The following is a 19480-nucleotide window of genomic DNA, read 5'->3' on the forward strand; positions in this document are numbered from 1 at the left end:
AGTAGAATGGTGAATGTTACACCTATGTAAATTTATCACTTTACCAGCCTATGAGTGGTCATAAACTCTGTAAATACGCAGACTTTCATATTCTTTTATTTCTTCTTTGTATATGTTGATATGTCAAAATGTAGTATTACTTTTGCTGACCCTGTTCTACTGTCAAAATATTTATTCCATTTGTATCACGAAACGCCAGCATGTACATTACATAATAATTTTATTATTTACAATCACAGACAAAAGCATTTATCCAGTTTTTTTTTTCATTTTAATAAATATTGAGATTTTTGTTGCTGAAAACAAATTTCGGTAAAAGTGTCTTGTTGGTTACTGGACATCAGAATTCAGAATACAGAATCCGAGGTTCTGTATTGCATTCCCACTTTTCTACATACAACATGGTTCATTTGAATAAGTATTATGTTGAGAAGTTTTTCATTAATTGATTCGACAGTCACTTTTTTCATTAGTTTTTCATTAGAAGTTTTTTTATTACTTTTTTTTAAGGTTTTCAAAGGAACCCATAGTTTCAAAACTTATTTTTTATAGAAAAAGCATAATATTTTGTTGGAAATTAATCTATTAATATACCGTAGAAGGGGCTACTTGAACTTTGATGTGTTACTTGAGCCCAGTACAAAAAAAATCTGTATTTGGTCTACAATAATGAACGTAATAAGTGTCACCTTTCAGGGAAACAAGGAATCATGTCGATACTTTCATTATTGTATTAGACCAAATACAGATCTATTTTTTTTTGTATTGGGCTTAAGTAACACATCAATGTTCAAGTAGCCCTGTTCTACGGTACCTAAATTATTAAGGATGAAGACATATCAAAATATCATGGAGGATGTCAGAAAATTGCGTCGATCGAATTTAATCAATCGATCTCATTTACTGGGATGAATTCCTAGCTGGGTCAACGAAACAACTGTATTAAAAAATTAATTAAATGTTATTTAAAAAACCCAACTCCATCAGAGTTGATGTGAACAAAGTACTAACATAGACACTTCACTAGTATACATATTGCCGACTTACTATCTATATTAATGTTTCCGCCCCCTAGGCCTACATACAGGATATAGAGTGCGTTAGGAAATTTCCAAACGACAGTTAAAGAGAAGGCAATAATTATCCCCTTTCTTTTATATAATTTACGATCAAGATACCTAGTTTTTCACAAAGCTCATAGTTTAAAGCAGCGGTTCTCAAAGTGTGTTCCGCGTAGCTTTGGGGCTCCGTAAGGCTTCTGCCAAGGCTCCGCCGCGATAAGCAGCATTATAAATCTACAATAATACTACGATCAAAGCTGCAGAAATTCAACAAAAGGATTCAGCTTTTGCTGGTAGATATTGTATTATTGTGTGTTGTATTTATTGGATACTGTTGTAGAAGTCAGTGTAACTAACGAATTAACCATCACGCCACTTACCGCAAGGGTAGGCAGAGAGAATGGAACGCCACACCAATCTGGCTTTGCACACAATCTTCGCCTCTTCCATATTCATACACGCCGATTATTCCGACCCCTGACCTGACCATTTTCAAGTATTTAAATACTTGATCATGCCATGTTTTCCTCTGTCTTCCTCTGGTTTTATTGTCCAATCACATTTACCTCGTGAATTTGTTTAACTATCCTTTTTTGACTCGTGTTAATGATTATAATTAAAAAATATCATACAACCAGGTTTTGTTTATTTCAGGACTCAATAAAATGATTCACAGTGATTTAAAAAAAATTCTGTCACCCCTTGAGAATCCCTGGTCTAAATAAATATTAAAAAAAATAGAAGGTACTTTGATAAATTTTTCAAATATACCTCTTACGGCCACGTTTTTAAAGTAGGTACTTTATTACGTTATTCAAATGGTGCGAAACATTCGTTCGTGAGTGTTAATTCGGTTCGAAATAATCGATTTTTACTGTTTGCAGAGAAAATAAATATAATTAAGGTGCAAATTTGCTATTCATGACATTGATCGTTCGACACTTTATGACGCACAGGATATTAAGATAATTCCTATAAACAAATGGATCCTATAAATGTACTGAGAAAACAAACAATTCTTGCACTATTGCTATGCAGGTTGTCGTGTGTTTTTGTACCTATTATATAATATAACCTACCTATTAGAATGTATGATATATTCCATTGTATTACATATACCCTATTATATAATGCAATGGAATATTACCTGCCTTGAGGTAGCCTTAATTTAAACATTGTAAAGTAGGCAGGCACCCTTTAATTCAAGTAACGCGGAAATTACGTGTATAATTCTATGCATTAAATTTGAATGTATAGAATCTGAATGAAAGGTAAACTAGCGATAATTGAAAATAATAAGAAAAGTTCTTTAAGGTGGCAAAACTTTGTATTATACATATACGAATGAATGGTGATAAAAGGAAAGAATGCAAGGCCGAAATAAAATTAAGAAATTTAATTAAAAATATAAATAAAATTAAGAATTTGTGTTATGATGGTTTGAGGTTTGAGGATATGAATCGAAAGTACCTATACTAAAATATATTTGAAAGGCTAATGTGGCTGGCAATAGAAGCAGAGGTAGACCGAGGAATGGCATGCTCAAGTATTTAAAATACTCAAATGCGGTCAGGTCAAGTGTCGGAATAATCAGCGTGTATGTATAAAGAGATGCATGAATGTAGAGAAGGCGAAAATTGTGTGAAATGACAGATTGGTGTGGCGTTCTATTATGTCTGTCTTTTATTATATATATACACACACACGCACATATATATATATATATATATATATATATATATATATATATATATATATATATATATATATATATATATATGTATATATATATATATATATATATATATATATATACAGATACATATATATATATATATATATATATATATATATATATATATATATATATATATATATATATATATATATATATCATTATATGGCATGTGAAAATGTAACATTGTAATACTTTTGAAATCTACACGTCTTTCTTCCTTTGAAATATCCAAGATTAACAACTATAAAGTGTTCAGTTAGATATACAGAATATTGTCTAATTTTAGACTCTGATCTCAATTTTTGTCACCAGCTGCGTTTTGAGTGGTATTCATATGCGAGTACTTATATTCCACCTACACTTAAAGAAGCTTTCCTGACAAATTTATTTTTATTTACAACCAAACGTCTAATATACTTTTTTTAGAACTTTGTTTATAAAAAGCTCAAAAAATACATTCCAGTTTCAGAGTTTTAGGTTTTTATATGTCAACTATCAGGTTTTTATATGCTAAATGTACTACCTACCTCTACTGCCTACCCTTTTTAATTCTCTATTATTCTCTGTATTATGTTTATTATTCAATAATAAACATGATACAGAGAATTGGCTTGGCCACGTACTCCGCATGCCTCCTGAGAGCCTTAATCAAGCTTGCCTCTTTTACAAGGCATCAGGTTCGCGCCGCCCAGGACGACCACTGCTAACAATTCGTCGGCAGTTCTCGTCAGAACTTCGGGACGCGGATCTGACTTGGGAGGATGCAAGGGAGCTGGCAGCCGACAGAAAAGCCTGGACACAGTTTGTGGACTCCATATGCTCCACCTAGGGAGCGGATATGGTTTATTATTATTCAATAATAGTTATTTTATATGTCTTATTCATGGATCACCATTTTTACAAAATATCCTCTCAAGGACTCTTTACATTTTTCTTATTTACTATATCTTGTGCGAACTTAATCAAAATCTTAATCACACAAAAAATTATGGGAAAGGATAGAGAAGGCTTTGAATCTGAAATAAGGTTTACATACCATGAAAATAATATAATGGCATGTATGAGCAAAAATACAGCTGTGTTTATTTATTTTAAATGCAGATGGAAAGGAAATGAGATTAAAGAAAATTTAAATCTTGCATATAAAAAATACTGTTTTTTTTTTCAATGAAAAAATATTCAATATTCATTTGAATTAAAAAAATAAATAGCTTCGCCGTGATCTTGAAATACACCAGCGTTGCCCGTGATTTTATTGTACCTAATTATACTTTATAAATAGTAATGTGTATAAATCATTATAATTGCTAATATCATGAGTCAGTGTTACCATATTCTATTACTACCGTAAACGAGAATCGTTTCTTTATTATCAATCGACTGTAATGCCAACATTATAAGAAAGATAAGCTTTCCGTACCAAGTATAAAAATAACTCGAAAAAGGAATTTTGTGCAAATGAAAATAATAAATGTTTTTATATTATTTTTTGACATCTCATCAAAGATGAGGAAGAATATGGAAGTCTGGGCATTTACGGGGCTGACGACCGTCATAGGCTGGTTTAAGTAATCACTTTTTCATTTTTATTATTTAAGCTTATAATTTGACCAAATAATTTATTTACAACATTTTGAGTGTGTCCAAATACTTGTTCACAAAATCTGGATTATCTCCAATTACAGCAGTTATTTCATATTATTTTTTGACATCTCATCACAGATGAAGAAGAATATGGAAGTCTGGGCATTTACGGGGCTGACGACCGTCATAGGCTGGTTTAAGTGATCACTTTACACACGTGTAACATTCACCAATTCTACCCATTATTGACAACCACACAATTCAAATTCTTGGAGGTTCTATATATATGAACCAATTTAGAAACCTTGTTCTTGAATCACTAGAACTTCACTAGAGACATCTATTGGTGAGATGTAAAGAAGCTTTTTATTAAGCAGAAACTCTTCTATTAGTATGTGAGGTCCGAATCCTGGATTAATTTGATGAGATGTCAAAAAATAATATGAAATAACTCCTGTAATTGGAGATAATCCAGATTTTGTGAACAAGTATTTGGACACACTCAAAATGTTGTAAATGTTTTTGATCGCCGTTTGGATCGAAATCTAATATATGGTATTTTCTAACCAACTTCTGCCAACTCGTCCCCTGTAAGAGTGGCCGAAAAGTTAGTAAGAGAATATTATTTTTTGCACGGTTTAATATTTCAAATTATCATTCATATTATATTTATGTAATTAATTGATATCGCAGTCACTTGAAGTAATATCTATCCATTTTTAATTTAAGTTTTACTTAATAAATACCACTATTTCTTAAAATCTATCGTGACACGTGTTTCGGGACATTCCGCATCATTTACAAAGACCTAATCTGAATCTGAATTTTAGTGTTGTGTCCTTGGAACGTTGAAGGATTAAGAGGATAGGAGCTGTTTCTTATCTTTATTTATTTTTTATGAGTGGGAAAATGTCCTCTCTGCATCCTTCATCGTCCCAAAGATACAACTCTGAAATAAAGAATTAGCTCACATGCGGTGTTTGAAAATGATGCGGAATGCATCGAAACACGTGTCATAAAAGATTTTAAGATATAGTGGTATTGACCAAGTAAAATTTGAATTAAAAATTAAAATTCATTGCCTGGATTCTGACAAACAAAAACAAAATATACATCCTCGGTAATTGGCTGTCCAAACTTAAAGCACAGTAAGGGACATTTTTTTTAAAGTACTTTTTTTGTTGTTGCATTTTTGGACTAAGTAGATTCTACTTAGTTTAAAAATGCAAAAAAAACGTACTACAAAAATGTCCCTTTCTGTGTTTTAAGTTTGGACAGCCGTAATGCTGTTTGACATAAACGTTAATAGGAACGTTTGCTGAGATGTCAAAAAAAAAAAAGTAAAAATATGTTAATAGGCATTATAATGTGTTTTTGCAGAAAATATTTGATACATTTTACTAGTTTGTTTAAACAGGTATATGAAAATGATAATAACTATTGACACTTACACCATTTTGCATTTCCGTCATATACCTAAACTTATCCAATTTTATCATTTAGAGCAGAGGTTCCCAACCCCGTGCCGTGAACGATTCGCATGTGCCCGCCACTATTCGACAGATACAATTTTTTTTCATAAACATGAATTAAACATGTAATTTTTTATTTATTTCATTGTTAGTTGAAATTTTTTTGAGTGCCTAGGTTGCGATATTGTAAGTTTGAGTGCTTCCTTTGCTTACAGTGCTTAAAAATAAGTCGATTAAAAATAGGTGGCGCACGCCACCCTACCAATATTTTAAAATGTGCTCTAGAGTACAAAAAGGTTGGGAACCCCTGATTTAGAGCATTGCTCTTTATCCTTTATTTATTGGCATATTAATTTTTCAGCAACAAATTAACTGATATTAAATTATTTATTTAAAAACATATTTATATCGGAACTGGTTTGATAACGTTTGAGATTAAATACAAATTAATAAGTGAAAATCGTGAGCCGGTAGGTACCAAATCAAATTTAGATTTTTTTTCTAAATGTTTTATGTGGGTCAATGTTTAATGAATCATGTGATTCATTTTGATAAATTGTATCAGCTGATATCGAGTCACATGATTGCAATTCAATATTATCAGGAAGTTTGTAAAAAGTAACCTCACGGCTGTCACGTTTGCTGTGAGTGGCTTGATATATGCATGTCATGACATAACCCAAAATGGATAAATGTAATGTATTCCTTACTTTACAGCACGTATTTATTATTTATTTATTATATTAACTAATTTCATCATATACAAATAACAAATTATAATGATGCACATTTTATTTATTTATTTATGGTTCACAAACAATGAAAAACACATCGCTCACTCCTTTCAAGAACGTCATAAATCAAAAATCGTCAATTTTCAGTTGTGCATGTTTTCGAAATGTCCAGAAAATGTATTATATCCCAGCAAAAGAGGCATATTTTTAACTTAATATTTACCCGCTACAGGGCAGAAAATGTTGTTTTTGCATTTTGAAGAAAAAGTATTGTTTAATATTTAAAAAAAAAATATATTAAATATTTTTCAAATGGACAAAAAACCTTCAGGTTTTACCTAAAAAGATCTGTTTGCACAGTAAAAAGTTCAATAATAGGCTTGATATTCATTTTTAATACACTGTGTTATATTTTAAAACATTAAAAACGTTATCCTGAAAAATCAAGTTGTTTGATTTATGACGTTCTTGAAAGGAGTAAGCGATATTACAATAAATGAAATACAGTGCAATACAAATTGTTTGAATGTGTTTCATCAATTAGATGAGAACACAACAACCTCACAGAAACAATAAAGGTGCAGGTTAAACACATGTATACAGAATAGAAATTATGTTTTAAAAAAAAGGGTAATAACAATTAAAAGTAATGAAATAAGAAAAATAAAAATAAAAATTACAATAAAAAATAAAAAATTAAATAAAACTATGCTACATAAGGTACAAAATTCAAGACTCCACCAGATTGGTGAAATCAATTTGAAATTGATTTCACCAATCTGGTAATAGACCTCTTGTATTTCTCCGTGCCATCATTAAATATGTCGATGGTGACATTATCAGTATTTTCTAAATTATTATATAATTTAAAAAAAATAACATTAATATTTGTGTTTTTTTATTATTTACAAAAATACTTCCACGAGTAGTCGGCGTGACCGCACGTAACCAGCCCCATCGGCTGATTGGTCGGACGAGGTCGGGTGAGATCGGTTGTTTCCGGGAAATGTACGTTGTGGAAGCTTCATTATGTACGTTGTAGGAAGACACACGCTTTCCCATTCATGACAAAACAAGGCCAAGCAAATATTGTTCTGTTTACGTGACATTTTCCGCGGAGCTTTTAAACTTCGTGAACTTGAAGGGGATTTTTGATCGTTATTGATTATATTGAAAGTAAAATATACTGAAAATTGTTTGTTTAGTGCTCGAATTCAAGAAATATGGTAAGATTTTGACTAATAAATATAAGAAAAGTATAATTTTTACAAAACATACTTTTACAACATTTTTAATGTGTCCAAATACATGATCACAAATCTGGATTATATCCAATTAGGAGTTATTTTTTTACATTATTTTTGTCAAAAATCATGTAAAAAACAGCGTGTGTAACGTGATATTTATAGGACAGGACAGGAGAGGATAATTTATAGGACTTAAGCCCTGTCATAGGCTGGTTAAGAGAACCAGCCTATGACAGGGCTTAAGTCCTATAAATATCCAGACTTCCATATTCTCCCTCATCTATGTTGAGATGTCGAAATGTAAAAATAACTACTAAGTGAATAAAATCCAGATTTGTGAAAAAGTAATAAATTTGGACACACACAAAATCTTGCGAAAATCTAAAATAATCACAAATATTTTTTGACATCTCAACGTAGATGAAGAAAAATATGGAAGTCTGGGCATTTACGGGGATTAAGACCGTGATGGGCTGGTTGAAGTGATCACTTTAGACACGTGTAACATTCACCAATTCTACCCATGATTGATAACCACACTACTCACTCAAATTCTTGGAATTTCTATATTATTTTTAGCTTTTATAATAATTTCACCAGTTGATTTATTTACAACATTTATAGGAGTAATTTCTCATATTATTTTTTTACATAAAATAGTATTAATAATAACTCGTGTAAATGGAGATAATCAAGATTTGTGAACAAGTATTTGAACACACTTAAAATGTTGTAAAATAAGCACATTTACGCAATTTCTATGTCTGCGATGAAGATATAAACAATTTGATATGGACTTGAAGAAAAGATCGTGCTATATTTATTGACTTACTTTATTGTTTGTCTAAATATTTTCGTTTTGTATGAAAACATTTGCAAAGTATCAAGTGTTACGAACACAACATCCTTGACGCAAAAAATATTTTCTTTATACATACGAGCAAAATAAGAAGTACCTACACGTCACGTTTTAAGCGCGTGATGCTATTTTTTTAATGTACAGTAGACGCTTTCTTAACCGGCCTCGATGGGACCGACCCAGTACCTACCGGATAATGAAAAAGCCGGTTAAATAGAAGGTAGTGCAAAATAAATAATAAAAAAACTTTCTTTTGAAAAGAAAACAAACACATTTTTTTCAAAACACTAAGAAAACAGAACTTTTATTCTTTGTATAAGAAATTCACATTTAAAATGAACATTTTACAAACTGATAAAAATGTGTAGAGGAAAAAGCTACACATCACACCATTTAATAAAAAAAGTAGGCCTTCAGTGGATTAAAAAATTCTGTTATTTTCTGCTGCTTCTTGTGTTGAATCGACTTTTAAAAGTTTTGTCACTTTTTAAGCTTATTAAAAAAAACTTATTTTAAGTCAGACGTAATGCGTTCTTTCAGACGAATGTGCGGCACAATGTTGTATGAAAGATGTTCGAAAGGTCATATAAGTAAAGTATGCAAGGCTGAGATAAGCATTTTCCATAAAATTAAGAAGAGTGTGTGAGGATGGTTTTAGCATGTAATTTGAATGAGTGAAAAAAGGATAGTCAAACATATGAGTGATTAAAGGATAACAAATTTATATCGCGTACTTGGAGAGTAATAAAAGCAGAGAAAGACCATGAAAACTTGGCAATATCAAGTATTTAAAATACTTGAAAGTCGCAGACCAGGAGTCGGAATAATCAACGGGTATGTATGAAGAGATGTAGGAATGTGGAAGAGGTGAAGATCGTACTATTTTCTCTGCCTACCCTTGCAGTTAACCGACATGATGGTTAGTTAATTAACATTTTTTTAACAATTTTTATTTTTATTTTCGGAATAAATGTTTCTTTTGCCCCTAGTATCTGTGTGGTGTCCACCGTCAACCTACTCGCTGAATATTCCAAATAAAAAATTATTGAAATTAAATTATCTACAAAATCGCATTTATATTATTTACATGAGACGATAAAGTGTTTTTTTTAATAAAAAATAAACGTACAGTGCCTGAAATCTAACGACTAATATTAGAGTTTTATTTAAAAAAAAACTTAATGTGCACTCAATTAACTGAAAATAATAGAAACTGTGATTAAATAATCTAAATAAAAATATGAAAATTTATTTGACAAATTTATCCGCAAATATCCTACTAATTTACTGTTTTTTACATTTTTTATTTCTTTTAAATATGCTTCTTATACCTATTTATTTATTTATTATACCTGTTTATTGTTTTTATATTTTGCTATGTATTAATTTTGGTTATTTAAATAAAAAATTGTAACATTATTATTTGTGTTCCAATCTTGTTAACCTTAATCCCATGTCCCAAAATGAGAAATAGAAATTACTCATCGGGAATATTATATATTTGACTTATGTATGTAATATGTTTTGAAAAATAAATAATATAAAAAAAAACATTTTATGCTCTAACCTCAGGATAAAAGTTCAGTTTCAGCCAAAATACAAATTTTACATTTTTTATGGAATCATTATTCTGTTCGCCTTGTTGTAGCTTGATTTGTAATACATTATAATTTTATGTATAATTTTTACAAAGTCTGTAAAATGAAATTTCTTTTTTCAGGACCAATCACGTGTCGGTTCTAAGTGGAAGGCTTTACCCTGGCAAGGGCGCGGGTTGTAAGGTAATATTTCCACTTGGTTAATTATTTGACAATCGGTCTTCATTTTCCAAACACGTGTTTAGTTTGTCATTTGTAAAATATTTATTTGACATATCCGTCTGGAGCGTAAATAAAGAATTCAAGTCGCTTACAGTATATTTAATGTTTCGGATGTTTGATAAAGTATGCATTTAAAAAAATGTTATCAATATTTAATTCTGATATTTCTTGATGTACCTAGCACATATACATACTATTTTATAAAAGGTAGTTGGTGTAATTTAGCAGTTGGAAAATGTCGGTTTGTGGTCCCATGGTTAATGTCGTGAACTATATGTCAGGGTTTCTGGGTTCAAATCCATTCTTTCACATTTTGAATAATGAGCCGTTTAGACTTACAAAAAATATGTGAAATAATGAATTTTTTTTTTTCGTATTATGAATTAATATTATTTAAAGCATTAACACTGTCGTCAGTCATTTTTACAAAATATAAGTTACGTTAGTATATAACCACTCACCGAAATTTTAGTTTATAGGTCTCAAGACGTACCCGTCTCTTCGTCAGGACAATCACTATATCAGCATACACTATTATCACTACTACACTATTATCACTACGATAGCATTATTCACACGCTATGGTGCGAAGAGCCCTTGAGGTAGTATTTTACGAAAATGGCGCCATATAAATTATCCAAATTTATTATTATTATTATTATGGTAGTGAAGCGTAGTGTTGTTTATATGCTGGTTTCGTGTTTGCCCTGACGAAGAGACTGGTTATCTTAAAAACGGTAGATTAAATCTCATAAATCATAACGAGTAATTCGCATAACGAGCTCCCTTAACGAGCGACATTTCGCATGAATTACAGAGAAAGTCCCTTTTTCACGACATTCACTTGTGAACCGGGACTTCCGCGCCAGTAAAAAAAATCGCTTGACGAGTAACAATCTGGAACGAATCATGCTCGTTGTGAGAGGTTTCACTGTATACCTATATACACATATTTAAAAAAATGAAGGTTACATTCGTGATTTAAAAACAAATAGATTCCTTCGCCAACATATTTTTATCGGCTTCTTGCTGTATGTTGGTTTTCTTGTTTGATTTCAGTGTGACGTGTTGCCATGTGTAAATAAATTAGAATTTGTTTTTTCATCTTCAGCATAATAGCAACATACCAACAGTTGGGTACGCATGACTCATTAGCATTTCGTTAGCGCATGGTAGCCTTCCTTTATTTGATTACGACTATTTACAAAAATCACAAGTAAGTCACACAATCAATCCTGTAAAAAATGGCGATTAAAAAAATATTACCCATACTCTTTGTATCCGTAACAAAAAAATTCTAAAAATTCCTTAATAATTCTACCGATACCTTATATCGCTCACTCCTCTCAACTACGTCATATTTCAAAAACCTAACTTTTCAGGAGATCGTTTTTAAAGTTTAAAAATATAATGAAATGTATTAAAAATAAATATCAAGCCACTTATTGAACTTTTTACTCTGAACAAATCTTTTTAGGTAAAACTCGAATGTTTTTTCTCCATTTGAAAAATATTAATTTTATTTAAAAAAATAATTAAACCATACCTTTTCTTCAAAATGCAAAGACAACACTTTCTGCCCTGTAGCGGGTAAATATTAATTAAAAAAATATGTCGCTTTTGCTGGGATATAGTATATTTTCTGGGCATTCCAAAAACACGTACAACTGAAAATTGTCGATTTTTGATACATGACGTTGTTGAAAGGAGTGAGCGATATGTACTCCTATGTACTGTCTTAAGGCCCATAATTCGTTAAGTCGCAACTTCATTTTCTCTAAATCCAGGTAACATTTTTTTTCTTAAAACACCGTTTCGGCATTGAAAAAATAAGTTTTCCTTTGAAATAATTAAATGGTTTTGAAAAGAAAAGAGTTATTGAATGCTTAGGAGTTAATTTTTTCTTCGGTATTCAGGGTGGCGAAATATTAATCACCCTATCGGAAGATGTTACAATTTTTGGAAATGACGTCGTACATCAATCATATTTAACATTTGTGAAGTAGACAACTGCAGTATACAAACAGATTCAGGGTGGTGGCGCAAAATTAATCATCCAATTTTGTTTTTGAATAATTTATTTAATAAATAAAAAAAAAAAATTTGAGTTATGGAAATCTTTATTTGGGACCTTTACAAATTTTTCTGTTAAGTGGAAAAGATGATATCTGTCATGTGGCTGCCGCCAGTGTTGATATACATTTCTGCCCGTATTATCAATATGTTTATATACTGCAGTTTCAGTACGACGCCATTTGCAAAAATTATAACATCTTCCAATAGGGGATTAATTAAGAGCCACCCTGTACATATATTCTAAAAAATGAAAAAAACATCCAATAAACATTCTTTACAAAATCGGACATGGAAAGACGTGTTACCTCTATGGCGTTCGGCCTGTCAATGAATTCTGTGATGTAATGTATCCCCTTAAGCGAAAAATTCAATTACGTTTAATGTTTAAGGGTTTAAGGAAAAAATTGTTGAGAGTTATCGATTATCCTGATTAAATTGTTATCAGTCAAAATTTCTCTTGTATTTCTTTTTAAATCGCCGCAATTCGGAAGGTTGTCCTGTTTCTCACGATTCAATTTTATGTTGACAGTCTGCGTTCAACCGTTCGGTTTTCAGTTCCTGTATTATAGTAGCCAGTAGTAAATATTCTTCCTCGCATAGCGGCCGCTATGCGCTGTCCACTTTGGGCCTTTCAAATTTTAGATAATTTCAGTTGAAATTTGCTAGTGCTGCGCTGCTATCAGGTATATTCATCTTCGATACTGATCTATCGACAATCTACTCGGTTATTATAGTACCAAAATTTGCGAGTATTTCAGTATGAAACATCGATTAGGACTGTAAACATCGCGGTAAATTGGTTAGAACATATAAGATAGAAACGTTAGTGTTCGTTTGATAGAACTTGCTACTATTTTTGTGTTTATTCGTGAAATTTTTAATACTAATAATAAAATGTGTCATTGTTTGCGATAACTCTATAAGCATAAAGTTTGTATCGAGTCGAAACTGATAAGTTATCTTCAGTACTGTTGTTGTGTTTTGAATAATTTTTAAGTGAACATTTTTGTGTGTTGCGGTAGGACTATTGACATATAATATTACGGTAAGTAATTATTGCACATTTTTTCTATAAGACGGCGAGCAATATTTGAGGCGATACTTGGATATGAAATAAATTTATAATATTTTTAGTGTGTTCAAATCTTTGTACAGAATTAATTGATCTAACCCCACAAGATGTAGTGTAGTTTTTATTTATTGATAATTCAATAGATACTACATAATTGAATAAATACACCAACACAAACACATACACACACACACACATATATATATATATATATATATATATATATATATATATATATATATATATATATTTATATGTATATATATATATATATATATATATATATATATATATATATATATATATATATATATATATATATATATAAATAATATAAAACCCTTATCCGCACCCCAATGGTGCATAGGGCACTGCTTCATATAAACGCAGTGTTATCTTGATCGTTTACACATGAAGGAAAGGTGATCAGCCCTCCGCTTCAGGTACCAGTCCAGGGTAATATTGAATAAATATTACAGTGAAAAAATCACTTATATTTATTTGACCCAGAACGGTAGCCGAGCGTGCTGACCATTACACTACGGAGGCGGACAATGTGTGACAATATGTCAATGAGTTCATAAAAATCCCTGATTTCCATATTCCCATATCGATCGCTTCTTTTTATTCAGATTTTATTGATATCTCAACAATTATAGGCTAGTTTTAAAAATCACTTTACACACGTGTAATAGAATAGTGTAAAACATTCGCAGTTGCAAAACATTCGGTGAAAGGTTGTTGAGATGTCGCTTTGAGTCTTTTCGCTTTCCAGCGTCGACACGATAATGGTACAAAAAATAATGTATGAATGAAATGAGTTTAGCATTTCTGTCAGGAAACCTTTCAGCTTCGCTTCCGTCAAGTGCTTAATTGGATTGGAACCTTCGACGCGACATAATGTGACTATTTTGTATCCATACGACACCACTCATCTTCTGTTGCGTAATTACAAACCTATTTTGTATTATCTGATAATATATATGTAATAGCCAAACGATGTTATGGCATGTTCCGATTTTACTATAAGATTATAATTTTTTGACATCTCATCAAAGATGAAGAAGAATATGGATGTCTGGGCACTTATGGGGCTGACGACGACTTAGGCTGGTTAACACACGTGTAACGTGACAACCACATTATTCAAATTCTTGGAAGTTCTTTATATATATGAACCAATTTCGAAACATTGTTCTTGAATCACTAGAACTTCACTAGAGACATCTATTGGTGAGATGATAAGAAGCTTTTTTATTGAGCAGAAACTCTTGAGGTCTCTCTGAGGTCCGAATCCTGGATAATAATCACACACATGAGAAACGTAAATATCAGAAAATATCATTTTAATTTTTATTATTTAAGCTTATATTTTGACCAGATAATTTATTTACAACATTTTGAGTATGTCCAAATACTTGTTCACAGAATCTGGATTATCTCCAATTACAGGAGTTATTTTCATATTATTTTTTGACATCTCATCAAAGATGAAGAAGAATATGGAAGTCTATACAGACTTCCATATTCTTCTTATAAGTATAGTAAAATGTTATTCGTTAAAAAGAATATACATATTACTGTGAAACAAATATTTTTATACGGTGAGAGGTGAGTTATCTTGTTTATGTGCGTCATTATTCATTATTATTTTTCTTACTCTTATCTTTAACCAATGGTGCATAAGGCACCATGTCGGATCGACGATATAACTTTATAACACTCCTTATCATTTATCGTTCACTTTTAGGTGGTATTACTCAAAGTGAACGGTGATAATGATAAGGAGAGTGTTATACATGTATTACCATACCACAACGTTTACAATGCTCTTAATATACAAAATATATAACTTAAAACTAACTAACTAACTAACCATCACGCCGCTTCCCCGCAGGGGTTGGCAGAGAGAATCGAACGCCACACCACTCTGTCTTTGCAAACATTCTTTGCCTCTTCTACATTCATGCATCTCCTCATACATACCCGACGATTATTACGACTCCTGACCCGGCCGCTTTCAAGTATTTGACATACCTGATTGTGCCAAGTTTTCCTCGGTCGTCCTCTGCTTCTTTTTCCAACTACATTCGCTCCATAAATTTGTTTAACCGTTCTTTCTTCACTCATACGCTCCACATGTCCAAACCATCTCAACACACCTTTCTTAATTTTATCGATAATGCTTATCTCAGCCTTACATTCTTTCCTTATTTCATCATTCGAACATCTATCAAACATCGTTTTGCCACACATTCGTCTGAGGGATCGCATTTCGACTGCATTCAGTCTGCTTTCATCCTTCTTTTGCCAACTCCATGCTTCGCTTCCATACATAAGGGTTGGAACCAGAACTCCATTGTGTACTGCCAGTTTAGCTTCCGCTGATAGATTTTTATTTGCTAAAACTGATTTTAGTGCACCATTCACTCTGTTCCCAGCATTATAACTTTATTAAATAAAATACTTACCACTCAGAAAAAAATCCTACAATATTGAAAAACAGTGCTTTTGTATAGAAAGGACACATTGTTAACATTCATTTTTGTGTAGTTTATGGTGTCTGTAAAAATGGAAGGTTATGGTTTGCATATATCGTATGGAACGTTTTAATCCTAACTGTCGTTTTGATAATTATATTATTTATTATCTTTTTTTATTTTTATTATTTATCAATAAAGATCTATTTTTATTTTTATGTCCATAAATTGAACATGACAAGTTGACATCTGACATCGATTGCGGTATAACGATATGTTTGAAATTTTATATTTCGCATGAAAACCACTCGTTAATCTGAATTTCAAAATTCGCTTGTAAATCTGTGAAATGAATTTTCATGATTTTTGCATACATTTTTTTCATTACATTTTTATTCGTCTGTATTGAAGATCAAAATTTTATTTTATGTACCAAACTAACTAAAATTTGTTCCCGAAAATTGTAAATATATTTATGTCAAGATTTTTATTGATATCTCAAAGCAATAAGCTATATGAATTCCCAGATTTCCCATCTTAACAGACTTCAATATTTTTTAAATATAAATTACTCCTAAATGGATTTAGTCCTTCTCCGTGGTATAATGGTTAGCGTGTTTAGCCACCGTGCTGGAGGTCCCGGGTTCGGTTCCCAGGGGTGGGATGGTGAAAGGAAATAATAGTGATTTTACACTTTATTTTTCAATAAAAGAGGAACATTTGTGTTTTTATTATTTACAAAAATATTTCAATTTCGTACTATTTCTTAGCGGTTGATTATTAAAAATAGGTATCAAATTATGGTAGAGTGGGTTCGAAACCGGAGACTGACACAAGAGTCCGCGACACTAACCACGGGTCCACAATCCGACACAAAACAATAATATTTATTTAATATTATCCTGGACTAGTCCCTGAAGCGCAGGAGTGATCATCTTGCCTTCGTGTAAGTAACGATCAAGATAACACGGCGTAAATGCTATTTAATGCCCTATGCACCATTGGGTGCGCATAAGGGTTAGAAGAAGGGGGTTAGAACAGTAGATTGTACACTCTTAAAATATAGAATTATCTCAGGATCTAAGGATGTATGATTCTGTCGTAATTTCGGTATCTTTGCTTGTCTGGAATGTGAGGTAAGGTTTCGAAAACGACAGAACCTTGAATTGGCACTTTGAATTGCGAATTCTGATTTTGCCAAGTTTATCCGGCATTTGTATTCAGTCAGTAGCCGATAACGCAGATGTGGTTATCCATAAACCGCCGTTTTCCACGAAATGTGAACAGCACGCCCACATTTATCTATTTAGCGATTGAACAAAATCTTTTACCACAGACAATGCCGCCATTGCATTGTAATTTGACTTTTTTGCTTTGAAATACAGGCAAGTAATAAATGTATTATAAAATTCAAGATTAGTTTCTTCGCACACATGATTACGAAAAAAATCCTTACGGTAATCGCGATTCAATCAACTACCATGCTATTTACAATGACTAAAGAAAACACTTGTTTTTTACCACTTGAGTTTTATTAAAGACTACATGTTTCAGAAGTTGAACTTCCATCATTCAGGTCTGTATAATAACTGTCTGTTGTTATTATACAGACCTGAATGATGGAAGTTTAACTTCTGAAACATGTAGTCTATAATAAAACTCAAGTGGTAAAAAACAAGTGTTTTATTTAATCATTGTAACATGTCTTACCACAAAGTTAATGCCGAAACAATAAATAAAATACTATGCTATTTATTGAATTGGCGTTTAATTTATAGAACTCCATTATTTAAATTTTAATATTAAAATCAAACATTGATTTTTAAGGGTCTGTAAAGGTGTATATTTTATTTGAAAAAACCTAAAATTTTATTTGTTACTATTGTTCCGCCTTGTTAGGGCATTATCGTAGTTTGGTATAGTATTTTAGCAGTTTGATAATGCCCTTACAAGGCTAAAAACTACTTTTGTTCATATATCATAATAATAGCGAAAATTAAATATATCAGGAGAGTCGAAAATTTTGCAAAATTTCAGACGTAATCTTTGGCAAGTATTAAGGAATGATTTATAATTTTTTAATCTAAGTTTCACTGACAAAAACCACTATTTCTTAAAATCTATTGTGACACGTATTTCAAAGCATTCCGCATCATTTTCAAACATAAAACCAATCAATGGAAGCATTGTTAACTTTGTGGTATGGCAATATAACACTCTCTTTATTATTTATCGTTCACTTTGTGTATTACACATGATGAATGATAAGGATAGTGAAATGTTTATCATTCACCAGAAGCACCATATTTATTACAACGATCGAGAAATAGGTGCATTGTAAAATTGTTTCTCAAATCAAGCATTTCAATGGTTATGAAATATTCGAGAGTCTATTTTACCGAGTTAACGAGTAAGAAATTTATTCTTGACCTTGAGATAATGCTGCTTTTGACTTTTGACCTTGAATTTGCACTTGAAATGTAATATTCAATTGTGCTATGTGGCAACATGTGAGTTTCGTATACAATAATAATATAATAATAGAAAATTTAATTAATTTATTTTAAGATTTTTATTGCTATATGTATCAACATATACGATGAAGATTATTTAGATGAAAATATAGAAGTCTGTGTATTTACAGGGTTTTCTATCTGTCATTGGGTGGTTTAGGTGATCACTTTATACAATGCTTCACATATTCTCATCTCGATAAAATTTTGCATCTCTTTCAATAAAAATCTTGATATTTAGGATATTAGAGTATCGGGAAATGGTGAGCTTTAACTTTAAAGGGTATGTTCTATTTAAAAAAAGTGATTATGTAATACAATTAGTAAAATAAAATAAATATAATATGCAAACATGTTACATGTGACACTGTCTTTCATGTTTACTAAGACAGGTTTTGTAGAAAATTGTAATGAGCTTGCGTTGAATGTCATATTGATTAAGTTATTTGCAACATGATAAACATATCGCTCACTCCTTTCAAGAACGTCATAAATCAAAAAACTTGATTTTTCAGGAGAACGTTTTTAAAGTTGAAAAATATAATAGAATGTATTAAAAATAAATATCAAGCCACTTATTGAACTTTTTACTATGCAACAGATCTTTTTAGGTAAAACCTGAAGGTTTTTTCTCCATTTGAAAAATATTTATTATATTTAAAAAAAATAATTAAACAATACTTTTTCATCAAAATGCAAAAACAACATTTTCTGCCCTGTAGCGGGTAAATATTAAGTTAAAAATATGCCTCTTTTGCTGGGATATGATACATTTTCTGGGCATTCCGAAAACATGCCCAACTGAAAATTGACGATTTTTGATT

At 31.1% G+C, this 19480-nt stretch overlaps 1 protein-coding gene across 3 annotated transcripts in view; it reads left to right on the plus strand.

Annotated features, from left to right (window-relative positions):
- LOC148302856 (uncharacterized) overlaps nucleotides 1-19480 on the plus strand; it is a 64154-nt gene that overhangs the window by 14872 nt on the left and 29802 nt on the right. For all 3 annotated transcript variants that reach the window (XR_015838580.1, XR_015838581.1, XM_088270983.1), the window contains exon 2: nucleotides 10416-10476. The gene's annotated coding sequence lies outside the window, so the exon portion shown is untranslated. The remainder of the gene's footprint in view (nucleotides 1-10415; nucleotides 10477-19480) is intronic.

Source organism: Brachycentrus maculatus, unplaced genomic scaffold, assembly GCF_059751285.1.
Source record: "Brachycentrus maculatus isolate JH-2025_06_01 unplaced genomic scaffold, ASM5975128v1 h1tg000405l, whole genome shotgun sequence".
NCBI lineage: Eukaryota > Metazoa > Arthropoda > Insecta > Trichoptera > Brachycentridae > Brachycentrus > Brachycentrus maculatus.